This window comes from Camelina sativa, chromosome 1 (assembly GCF_030686135.1).
Source record: "Camelina sativa cultivar CO46 ecotype springtype chromosome 1, ASM3068613v1".
Lineage (NCBI taxonomy): Eukaryota > Viridiplantae > Streptophyta > Magnoliopsida > Brassicales > Brassicaceae > Camelina > Camelina sativa.
Window position 1 is genome coordinate 23,230,235 of NC_141880.1, and position 12,987 is coordinate 23,243,221.

General features: G+C 35.2%; 1 pseudogene; it reads left to right on the forward strand.

Annotated features, from left to right (window-relative positions):
• Positions 1–1,645: 1,645 nt before the first annotated feature.
• Positions 1,646–2,661, forward strand: LOC104710134 (glutamyl-tRNA reductase 1, chloroplastic pseudogene; annotated as a pseudogene).
• Positions 2,662–12,987: the final 10,326 nt, after the last annotated feature.

Sequence of the window (12,987 nt, forward strand, 5' to 3'; positions counted from 1 at the left end):
CACATGTCAGCATAACCCAAAACCCGAGATCACTCCCGACCTCCGAGGTCTACATCCAGTCACTATGATCATAACCACGTTGTAGACATTGTTTGCTCCCTTACTCATAAATTCTCAAGTCGCAATCTTCGAACTGCACCGCCTGCACTCTTAGACCGTCGTCCTCGAGCCATACTATTTCACTCTCAGATCATCACCTTTGAGTTCTCGGTACCAGAGAACTAATCATCTCCTGTGCCGTTCTCAGGGTCGCAACCCATCAAGCTTGCGCTGCACCAGGGGAACTAATCATCCCCTCAGGAGAACTAACTATCTCTTTAGGAGAACTAATCATCTCTTCCGGAGAACTAATCATCTCCCCAGGAGAACTAATCATCTCCTCATGAGCAAACAAGTCCTAACATCTATAAGCATCTCCCAACTGGAACTACCTCCCGTGTTTCACGTAAAACATCGCAATGTCCTACCAACCACCATATTCCCTCACCGGAATATCACTAGCACCATGACCACTTTTCAGGCCAACTCTAAAACATCTCAACATTTGGGTGTTTACACACGCCCTTTCCAAAAATAGACAATTCTTAACTATTCATAGAACTTTCTACTTGTTTAATACCGCACTTTCCATAAATAGGCACGCTTTAACAATTCATAAAACTACCCGTTTTTAGAATCCGCATATTCTCTTGAGAACTAATCATCTCATCTGTGACCACTCTTCAGGTCAACATCTAAACATTCCCGCCACTCCGGGCATCTCCCTTGCCTTATCCAAAAATAGACAAGTCCTAACTAATCATAGAACTTTCTATTTATGGAAACTTTCCATTTTCATAACTTTCTATTTATGGAAACTTTTCATTTTAAAAAATTGCATAAACATTCAACCATTACGCATCAAGAGTCCATAAGAACTAATCAGCTTATTAAATCCTCTCCCACCAACATTGTAAAAATAAATTTGCAATACGGTCCATTGGGCATGAGCAACCTGCTGCCACACTCACAACACATGTTGAAGTGGCACCCACACTGTCATACCCCCTCTTGACCTGCATGAAAATTCCTGACTTGCTATCCCATGGCACTCTAAGCCACTCCGATGAAGTAAGTTCCCAACTTAACTTCTCCAACACCTAACAATTTCATTCCAAATTAATTAAATATCTCAACAACACCTTTGTGCTTCTTTATTTCGTAGCACTTATCACGTCTAAACGACCTAGACAAGTCTATAACCATTATAGAGTCTGTTCTAGAACCGTATACGCTCTGATACCAAATTGAAACGACCCCAGCGGATTCCCAATCCTCACACAAGATCCAGTGGATACGATCTCACCGGAACCCCATAATTCCGACGAGACAACCGGCGTAAAAATCGCTCCTTACAAAAACTCTCACAAACATACCAAACCCCACCTCATCTAGTTACTGAGTCGCACAACAAACCATCCCTAGCGACCGAGTAAAAAGAGAGGTGGGCTGGAAAATTTGATTTCGTCCAGCCACGGACAACACTTCCCCACAAATACTCCAATTCACTATCAACTCCTCTAGTACCCACGACATCGCTTCAGTCAATCTATTATCATTCAAACCTAACTCCAACTATCCTCCGACGACCCAAACACACACCAACATGCTGATGTTGATAAACAAGGATGCTACACAGCATATATTTGAAGTCTTAGCTGGACTTGACTCTCTTGTACTAGGAGAAGGTCAGATCCTTGCACAGGTGAAGCAAGTTGTTAAAGTTGGTCAAGGAGTGAATGGCTTTGGGTGGAATATCAGTGGGCTGTTTAAGCATGCGATAACTGTAGGGAAGCGTGTCAGGACAGAGACAAACATTGCTTCTGGTGGGGTTTCGGTTAGCTCAGCTGCTGTGGAACTTGCTCTGATGAAGCTTCCGCAATCTTCACAAGCGCCCGCTAGGATGGGTGTAATTAGCGCAGGCAAAATGGGGAAGCTTGTGATAAAGCATTTGATGGCCAAGGGTTGTGCTAAAGTGGTGGTGGTCAACATAAGTGAAGAGAGAGTTTCAGATATTCGTGAGGAGATGTCTGGTATTGAGATTATATATCAACCTCTTGATGAGATGCTAGCTTGTGCTGCAGAAGCGGATGTTGTGTTTACCAGCACAACCTCTGAGACGCCATTGTTTTTAAAGGAGCACGTTGAGAATCTTCCTCAAGCTTGTTCTGAGGTTGGAGGCTGAGGCTTTTTGTTGACATCTCTGTCCCGAGGAATGTTGGGTCTTGTGTTGGTGAAGTAGAAACCGCATGGGTTTACAACGTGGACGATCTTAAAGAAGTTGTTCCTGCCAACAAAGAAGACAGGTTGAGGACAGCAATGGAAGCCCAAACCATAATCACAGAAGAATCCGCACAGTTTGAAGCATGGAGGGATTCATTGGAGACGGTTCCAACGATCAAGAAGTTAAGAGCTTATGCAGAGAGAATCAGAGTGGTGGAGCTGGAGAAGTGCATGTCCAAAATGGGAGATGACCTCAACAAGAAAACAACTAGAGCGGTTGATGACTTAAGCCGAGGCATCGTGAAATATGGTTTTGGTTGTGGTTTTCAGGTTTTGCTGCAAGGGTTGCTTGTTTGTCAAGTTCAGTCAAAAATGGGGAGATTGAAAGTGCAGATGTGAGATCAGAGCTATGATGAAGCAGGACGCTGCAAAGGACAGAGGTCTGAGCTGCTGACGTGGCATGAGATGCTGATGTGGCGAAAGCTTGTTGGACGCGGTGATGAGGCGCAAGATATGGAAGGACGAGCAAGTTGGATGTATTCGAAGATACATGGAGGATTGAGAGAATATTTTGTTAAGAAAGGATAAGGAAGGATTTCCTTTTTGTTAGGATGCACAAATATTTTGTTAGAAATCTTTGATGCGAGGTTAAATATACTAGGGCTAGCCGCAGAAAAGTGCTAGAACTTGTGGGGATAAAAGTGGTGAGATTTATAACCTTCAAGTGATCATAAAAAAGGCTTAGAAGGGGAGTGTGTTAATTTCTCTTAGATCTACACAGGGTGTTGTGTTAAATAGATAGGAGAGAGCTTAGTTTCAAGTCTTGTAAGAAATGATAGTTTTTATATAAGATTGAATAAGAAGCGTTTGCTTGGCTTGTTTCCAAGCGGGTTTATTTGTTGTGTGTGTCTTTATACCCTAACCTGAATGTGACAGCAGCAGATCCAGGAAAAGTGGGAGGAAATGAAGAATATATTTTGATAAATCGTGAAGACATGTTGCTACGATGAAGAATGAACCAGCGTCGGGTATCAAGTGCTAGGAGCGAGATCAAGGCATAAAGAACCAACTCGGTGACACCATGGCGCAAGCGAGTTAGAAAGAGCTGCTGCGAAGCGATTAGTTGACGAAAGGCTCTGCATAAGTGAGATAGCTACATGTAATAACATCTCGGCACGCGTGCGATGATGATCTCCATGACACTGTTAGGATCACCGCCACCATTGGAGCCATCGGCAAGTTCAGAGATCACAACCATCGTCGTGTGACGTTAGCAGCAACGAATTAACTGAAAGTGATGAGACTAGTTCGATTTCCTTTTCTTTCTAAAATAACGTTGTTGTTGTCTATAGTATCTATACTATTAAAAGGGTAGCAGTTTTAATAAAAAGACATAAGTTAGAGATTATTAGAATGAAATGCCATTGAAGCTGGAATAAGGATATTTTTTGAAGCCAAACAGATAGCTAAAAAATCCGAACCAAACAAATATTAATTGTGTTAAGTTTGTTCAATAAATCGGTTTTAAAAATAAAAATAAAAAAATAAAGTATAACATTTTAAACGATAATATACTGCAGATGTCATTAAAGATAAACAAATCTACCCACATTATTAGCACGCCAGAATTTAATGTTACGTATAACACAATTCAAATTACAGTAAAACCTCTATAAATTAATAATGTTGGGACTGCAGAAATTTATTAATTTATAGAGGTTTTATTTTATCGATCAATTAATAATTATTAATTTATAGAGACATTGTCCATATTTGGTATTCAAAAAAAAAAGTTTTTAAAACTAAGATTTAATTTTTATAAATAATATTTATATATAATCAATTATAAGGAAAATAACAATTCTTATGTTTTGAAGAAAAAACAAAAAGTGTTTCATAAGTAGGATTATTAGAAATGAGGTCTACCAAAAATTAATGTTCATATATATACATATATTTTGATAATTTTATAAAATTATTAATTTATACTATTGTTGGGATCATATATTTACAAAGGATTTTCAAGAAAAGTATTCTTTTGTTATATTATCGAATTACGTCTAAAATTATACTGATCTTAACTTGGGACCGGAGAAATTTATTAATTTATAGAGAGTATTAATTTACCGAGTATTAATTTATAGAAGTTTGACTGTATATTGTTAAGATTAAGAAAATCCAGTCTGACAATATCTTTCTAAAAAGTAAATATACGGTTAATAAATGATCAATTTGACATTTTACACCTAAATTTCGGATAGTTAACATATGATAAATGATTCGGAAATATTCTCATATAAAAAATCTTAGCTAACTTACCAATGTTTGGTAGACTATATGCTACATTTATTTTCATCCTTAACAATATAGCATATTTTGAGTAGTAACATGTATTAAAGATTCCTTGATTTCACAATTAACATTATCTTATAGATATTTAATATTAGTTTTTTAACAAAACTTGACAAACTAATGAATAACGTAACCGACTAAATGTATCTATAAATAAGAAAATTCACAATAACTCATTACTCTAAAAAAGTCCATCACCCAACAGATAGGGGTTCTCTGTGAAAACCTTATTTTGCGTGGTCAAAATTTATTGGTTCTTTGTTTTTATTTAGATTGTTATATGTTTAGATGTTCAATTTATTCTCCTTTAGTTTATGATTATTAATTATATTTAATCTCAGTTATAATTTAAAGAAATAAGCTAGATAATTATGATATGTTTATGTAGGGTTTAGAGTATAGTTGGAGAAGCTTATATGGTGTAGTCTTCTAATTTCAGGTGATAAGTTAAAACTTTTTTTATTTAAATTGTATAATAGTGGTCTCAAATTTTCAGAAGATATTTCAATGGCGTTCTAAACTTTTTATGTATAGGTAAAGAGATGAAGTTGCTGGGATAACATGACAGTACATGTTGTGATCAAAGAGTGGTACTTCACTATTACACAAAACTATCATTGGTATAATAGATGTCCGCCTAATTTTGTGTACAATTTATTTCCTGTAAATATGAAACATACCTCTACGCCTATTACCTCACAACCAATGAAGAAAAATTTAAAAGTAAATCAATTAATTTTCTTTCTCAGATGTATAGTACCAAATTCTACTAACCTCTTATGCGTATTCTTATTATTTTTGGTTCTAGGGTCAATACTTGATCACAAGTCGATTTATTGATCCGTTCACAAACAGATATAAAGATTTTATAGATGTTATTCACTTAATTTGTATCTGTTAACTTTTCAAATACTTTCTAATCTGATATTTTTATCTATTTCCAGATTGTGAATATTGGCCAAAATGAGATAATTTATTTTAAAACGTCCAAACATCAAACTCCATTCTTAACTCCAAATGCAATGTATGTTTATCATGTATGGTGTTAGAAATATATATATTTTTAATTCATTTATGGTTCCTCATATGTTTTTTAATGTATGGTTCTAATTTTTTTAGTATAAAAGTTATGTTTATATAAATTGTTTATGAGGAGAAGTCAGAACTGTCTTCCTTATTTCATTATGTTTAGAGAAAATAATATAAGCTAATTTTAAGTGGATATTTTAATAGTGGTTTCTATGTACAAGTTACAAGTGTATATATGCTCTTCACACTACAAGATAAAGATATCGTGTTCAAAATATGGTTCAAACATTTTCACAAAACTATCGTTTTATGTTTTCTAATCGTGAAGAATTTAGAAAGAATTTACTTCTCACATGATTTATTTTCATCAATTTCACTTCATCGGTTTTATATATAGAGCAAACATGCATCATCTTTTGTTAAGGTTGGGACACAATAATCGGAGATAAAAAATCGAGAATGGGAACAAGACAGAAATTTGGAAATAAATCTTTTATTGGTAAATAAATTTAATAAAATTTGTGATACATATAATATTTAGAAATTCATAAAGCCACAAAGCAAATTTAATAAAATTTGTGATACATATAATATTTAGAAATTGATAAAGCCAAAGAAATTCCAACCTATATAATCCATTAGATAATACACATTGGCATAGTAAATTAAATGCATTTGATCCATATGAATTATAATAACTTCAAAAGTTTTGAGAAATACAAGGGGGAATGGATAGTAATATATATTTAAAAAAAATCGTAGAGCTATTTATCTCAAATAACAGGTATAAGATGTGCGATAATTCATAAAATAAAAGAAAAATGATTGCCTCCTACTTGAAGTATACACACATAGCCACACATACAAACAATATAAATATCTTGTTAACTACGTGAAGTTTTGTCATCACATAAAGACATCCATAAACAAACATAGGTTATGTGTGCAACATCATAAACATTCGAGGTCTGCCGGAATCCGGTGTTGACCAAAGTTGACCGACGTTGAACAGTATTGACCAGCGTTGACCAGTTTTGACTGGCGTTGACCAGGAAAAAAAATTCAAAAAAAGAAATCCTAAAAATAATAATTATTCTGTTTTTATGTATTTTTGATAAATAAATAAAAAGATGTATAATTTACAAAAACAAAATATAACAACAAAAAAATACAAGAAAATTATTTACCAAAAAAGAATAAAAATAATATGAAAAACAAAATTTGTGGTATATAAAGTAACTACTTTTGTTAAGCCTAGTGGAGAACAACTCTCGTTCATCCCCTCTTAATTAACAAATCAGAATACAATAATATGACATGTCATATCATATTTTTAAAAAGTATATTTTATTAAGAAAATTATATCAGTTTGGGTTTACAAAAGAGTGGTTAGGTATACATTTTACAGTTAAACGAAATTATGTCGGTTTGGGTTTACAAAAGAGTGGTTAAGGTTTAGATTTGTAACATCCGCGAACCGAAATCCCGGTTTAGGGATTGCATCGGTCGATGCACTATGTGCATCGGTCGATACAAGGTCGGTTTTTCTCCGGACGAGTTAAGTTAAACGTTGCGTTCTGGGTTAGGAAAACCCTTAACACGAGTTTTGTCTCATTCGTCTTGTGATGGCGGTTTTTGAGAAATAGAAAGAAAGAAAGAGCTTTGTGAGAGTTCTTGAGCGTTTTGGGAGATTCTTGGAGGTTTATGGCGTTTCTTGGTGAGATCTGTAGCTGAGATCGTTGTAGGAGCGTCCTAGGAATGTTTCTCCTTGTGTTTGGGTCGGATTTCTTCTGTGGCAAAGGTAAGTGCAGGACCATGACTTATCTAAGCTAGAGAACTCTTTAATCTGCTTGTTGTGTGATGTTAGACTTGTTAGAATGATAATTGGGACGTCAGAAAGCTTTCTTGTGACTTGGGATCGAGTTTTGTGCTTTGCAGGACGAAGATCCGGCGAGAAGCTTCGGGGAAAACATGATGCTCGGCATTGCATCGGTCGATGCATATCTTGCATCGGTCGATGCAAGTGCGAGGACGGCGCGTAAAACTCTAGGGTTTTCGTGTTATGTCGAGCATGCGACGGTCGATGCAGATTGGGTGTCGGTCGATGCAAGTGTAACTTGCACACTTGCATCGGTCGATGCAGCTTCTATGTCGGTCGATGCATGTTGGTGTCGGTCGATGCAGAGTCCTGGTTTGTTATTTGCTGTTTGTTGATTGTTGTTTGATGGTTAGAGATGACTCTATTGCTTGTGTGTATAGCCCAGTAGATGGGAGGATTGCCTTACTGAGTGTTTATAAAATACTCATGCATTACAATATGTGTTTGTGGTGCAAGTAAAGGCAAAGTGTGATCGTGGAATTAAGGCAATGAAGAGGAGGATGTTCTAGGGACTCGGTTTGATGTTGTCTGGCTTTGCTAGATTGCTAGAGTTGGCTCATTAGAAACATTCCTAGGTTGCTGATTTCATGTTTCATGATGATTGGTTATTTGGATATTGGTTAATTTATATTATTGGATATATATTGGATATTGGTATTGTTATTCCGCTGTTGATTGTGATTGTGGTTAGGTGGCTAGTGGGTATGAGACTACTAGTTGTAGTATATTATTATATTATATTTATATATGTATTATTTATTATTTTAAAAAAAACGGGTCGGGTCGTTTCAGTTTGGTATCAGAGCCCTTACGGTTCTAGGTTTGGGTTCACTAGGCTTTGTGCTGTAGATGTTTGAGATTTGCATGCTTTGATTGATTATGTGAGTTAGTCAATTGTGTGTAGCATGGAGTCCTAGAACATCCTCTTCGAGCCTATTGTGTGATTCCCTGGTGAGTTTGTGTTTTTGTATTTTTGTGTTATGTTATGATTGCTTGTTAGACTTTGTTCTTGGAAGTGCAGTGGTTAAAGGTGTCGTGGTCATAGTCGGGCGGGTCCCAAGGCTAGCGAGTGTGTGGTCCAGAGTTCCACTAGATGATACGTCAGAGGGTCACTAGCGTATCAGGAGGGACCAGAGGGTGTTAGCCGATGAGTGTGTCGGGGGTGCTGGGAACCCAGTTTCGGGGTTGCAGTAGGTGGAGCCCAGGGTCGAGATGATCGCTTGGCGGATCTGTTGGCGTGCTGTTAGAGCGGTTACCGAGAGGGGTACCAGTGTAGGCTCCAGTTGTGCCGCATGTGGCGGGGTGCAGCCGAGGGCTGCGGATGTTGAGGAGCTCTCATCCTATGTTAAGAGGATGGAGCGGTTGTAGATGACCGGTATGAGATTATTTTCTAGAGGTATCGAGCCTAGAGAGGCGGATAAGTGGATATATGCAGTTGGAGTAAATATTTTGCAGCTTGGTGGTTAATCCAGTTGGATATTAGGAGTTGAGTGGGCAGGTGTAACATTGCAATGTTATACTCGGACCACAGGAGGTACTTTTGGTTGGGAGATGCTTGCTGGGGGAAACAAGTCAAGTAGGTTAAGTTGGCGGCCTGCAAAGCATTCGATACGCTCGTATTGATGATTTGCTTTGGAGAATAGCTAAGCGGAAAGTTAATTTTGGATTAAGCCATCTTGAGGAAGTTTCCCTTAAAGGCAGGTTACTAGAGGTTTCTTCGAATGGCAGAGGGGTTGATTTTTCATATGGTGGTGAGTTGATGTCAGCATACTTGATTATTAGTCTAGTGGTGCTGAGGAAGTAAATAGAGGATTCCTTTGTATTATAACTTCACCGTTGGGAGCGTCAGTGGGGTTCGTCAAGTAGAAGGACGAGGTATGGGTTTATGAGTTTGTGGTGTTGCCGTTGGGTTAGACAAACACGCTAGCAGCATTTATGAGATTAATGAACAACGAGTTTCAGGAGCTTCTGGACGTGTCTGTCATTATTTTCATCGACGATATCCTGGTTTATTCTAAGAGTCCTGAGGAGCATGCAGTGCATTTGAGGGCAGTTCTGGAGAAGCTGCGGGAGCAGAAGTTGTTTGCTAACTTGAGCAAGTGTAGTTTTTGGCAGCGTGAGATGGGTTTTCTATGTCACATTGTTTTTGCATAGGGGGTTTCTGTAGATCCGGAGAAGATTCAGGCTATCAGGGATTGGCCTAGACTGCAGAATGCCACGGAGATCAGGAGTTTCCTTGGTTTGGCAGTACAGGATGCCACGGTCGATGCATGTTGGTGTCGGTCGATGCAGATTCCTCGTTTGTTATTTGCTGATTGTTGATTGTTGTTTGATGGTTAGAGATGACTCTATTGCTTGTGTGTATAGCCCAGTAGATGGGAGGATTGCCTTACTGAGTGTTTATAAAATACTTATGCATTACAATATGTGTTTGTGGTGCAAGTAAGGCAAAGTGTGATTGTGGAATCAAGGCAATGAAGAGGAGGATGTTCTAGGGACTCGGTTTGATATTGTCTGGCTTTGCTAGATTGGTAGAGTTGGCTCATTAGAAACATTCCTAGGTTGTTGATTTCATGTTTCATGATGATTGGTTATTTGGATATTGGTTATTTATATTATTGGATATATATTGGATATTGGTATTGTTATTCCGCTGTTGATTGTGATTGTGGTTAGGTGGCTAGTGGTTATGGGACCACTAGTTGTAGTATATTATTATCTTATATTTATATATTTATTATTTATTATTTAAAAAAAAACGGGTCGGGTCAATTCAAGATTTTACTATTAAATAAAAAAATATATCCCGGTTTCGATTTATAAAAGAGTGTTTAGAGTTTAGATTTTACAATTAAATAAAATTTTATGTTGGTTTGGGTTTATAATAAATGGTTAGGGTTTTAGATGTGATAATTAAAAACTGTAATATAATATGAAAATTAACAATTTTAAAAATGATTGATCAACATATTTTGTTTCTTTACTTAAGATTTGAATCCTTAATTTAAAGGGGATGAATAAGAGAGGTTCGCCCATAAGGGTGAACCCACGAATTGTTTGTTTCTTAATACAGAAAAAATACCAAAAATAATATAATAAAATTATACCACCAAAATTTGATGTGTAGTAGATTTTTCATAAACAATAACAAATTTATACTCTTTCTATTTAAAAATCATTTTTAATTTTGTATTTTCAAAAAGACATAAAAACAAAAAATTATTATTATTAGGAAAAAAAAAATATTTTTTTTGAATATTTTTTTCTGGTCAACAGCAGTCAACGCCGGTAAATATATGTCAACATCAGTCAATACCGGTCAACGCCGGATTCCGGCTAACCTCGAATGTTTATGGTGTTGTAGACATAACATATGTTTGTTTATGGATGTCCTTATGTGATGACAATAGTTCACGTAGTTAAGAAGACATTTATATTGTTTGTATGTGTGGCTATGTGTTGGTGTATACTTCAAGTAGTTGGTAATCATTTTTCCTAAAATAAAATACATTTTCTAAACTATTTCCGATTGAATACCAAACGAGAATTTCGGGTAACAAGAGAATATTCGAAAATTTGGATGATTAAATATTTACATTCTATTGGTGAATCCGCTGATTTTCAAGTTGATTCCGAGCTTTTCAAAATAAACAAAACATCAAATTAGATATCTTATATTTTTCTTACATATATTATTTAATATATAGTATTAAAATCTTATAATAATTTGTAATAGATATGACATACATTAATTATCAAAATTATTTTTTTCTGAAACCCTATTTGTATTTATGGTAAAACTATTTATTATTAATATTAATTAATTTTAGCTTGAAATATATTTAATAAATGATAGAAAAGGATTTATTGAGCTACTGGAGATATTTACTATTTGGATTTAGAGAGACGGATTTTTTCGGGTAAAGAAAATATTATATATGTTAGGAGATGACTATTGGGACATGGTTTGGACTTAGTTTTTGAAATCAATCTCGCACGTACGAGCGGGTCAGAATCTAGTTTATATTAAGGAACCCAAATTGTCATTTCACTAGGTATATATACCCTCAATGCAGGCGTTTAGTTTTTTTTTTTAATTCCAAAAAATATAAATTTTCATTAAATCATTTTTGTTCTTCTTAATTAATCAAAGAACTTCCAATTGTTGAATTTATTTTCACATTTTGTTCGATATAAAATATCTCTGAAAACAGTCGGTCAAAGAATTTCACTATTATTATTTTTTTTTTCAACTATATGAGCAAATGTGTTTTTTTTTCTTCAAATTTTTCTTGTAAGACTGGTGTCTAGTTTTTTTGGTATTTTTATTTAGAAATAATTTCAGCAATGGAAAAATATAAAAAAAGAAACTCAAGTACTGTTTCTCACATTTTTTTTTGTTTTGTTTTGTTTTGTTTTTGGTTCTACTTAATTAGAAGGACACCAACTAGAATAGCTTTGAATAATTAATGATTGATTCTCAGAGAACTTTTTCCTAATTTGAATATTCGATTCTAAGGATGGGGGATTAATAATTCCAGTTTTCTCAATAGAACTCTTTACTCTTTTTGCTCTATTACATTACAATGTCGTTATCGGAAACTTTTATTCGCCTCTGATTCACAGCAGTTGATCAATGCGCTAAACTCGGATCTTTCTTTGAAGGAGATCTATGGAATTCTCCACGGTATTTTTGCAGTAGCTTTGAAGGAGATCCATGAGATTCTCCACGATATCTTTTGTACCTCGAGAGAAGAATCGACGAGCGGATGAGATTGTGAAAAACTCTTTATCTTCCCTTTTGTCTCAATCGAATGTATATCCTAATTTGTCTGTAATCTCTTCCCCAGACCGTTTGGTTGAACCGACCCAGGGGGTTGTACCAATTTCTTCTTAATTTTAAAGAAAGTGTTTGACAAAAAAAAAAAGAAAAGCTCTCGTCTTTTTCTTGTTTTTTTTCCTTTTAATCTAGTAGTCTGTTCGTTAAACAAAAGGTACTCAATTAAGCAATAGCAACATCTTGAAACTATATAGTACTACTATGCCAACCCGTACTACGTACGGGTACAATGTACAAACATAAATAAAAAACCTAAATAAATAAATGTTAATGAGTATATGAAATGCAAAATTTAAAATCCACAATAGAAAATATCAGAAGATTATTGTTCGGAATTACCTCACTTATTATTTGTACTACTTAAGTTCGTTTGTGTCATATTACATACGGAAATATATATAATGTTTTGTAGTTCTTTTGTTTTCTGATCATCTGTAATACAATGTAATTTTTCATTACTTCTGGCAATATATGGAATAAAAAAAAGAAGGGAGATTCTCAAATAGCACCAAAATAAGTTTTTTTCTAAATTTAGCACAATATTTCTAAAATTCTAAAAAGTAGCTTCAATTAATTTTTTAAAATTAAATCCTAAATTCAAAATACTAAATCCTACCCCTCAAAA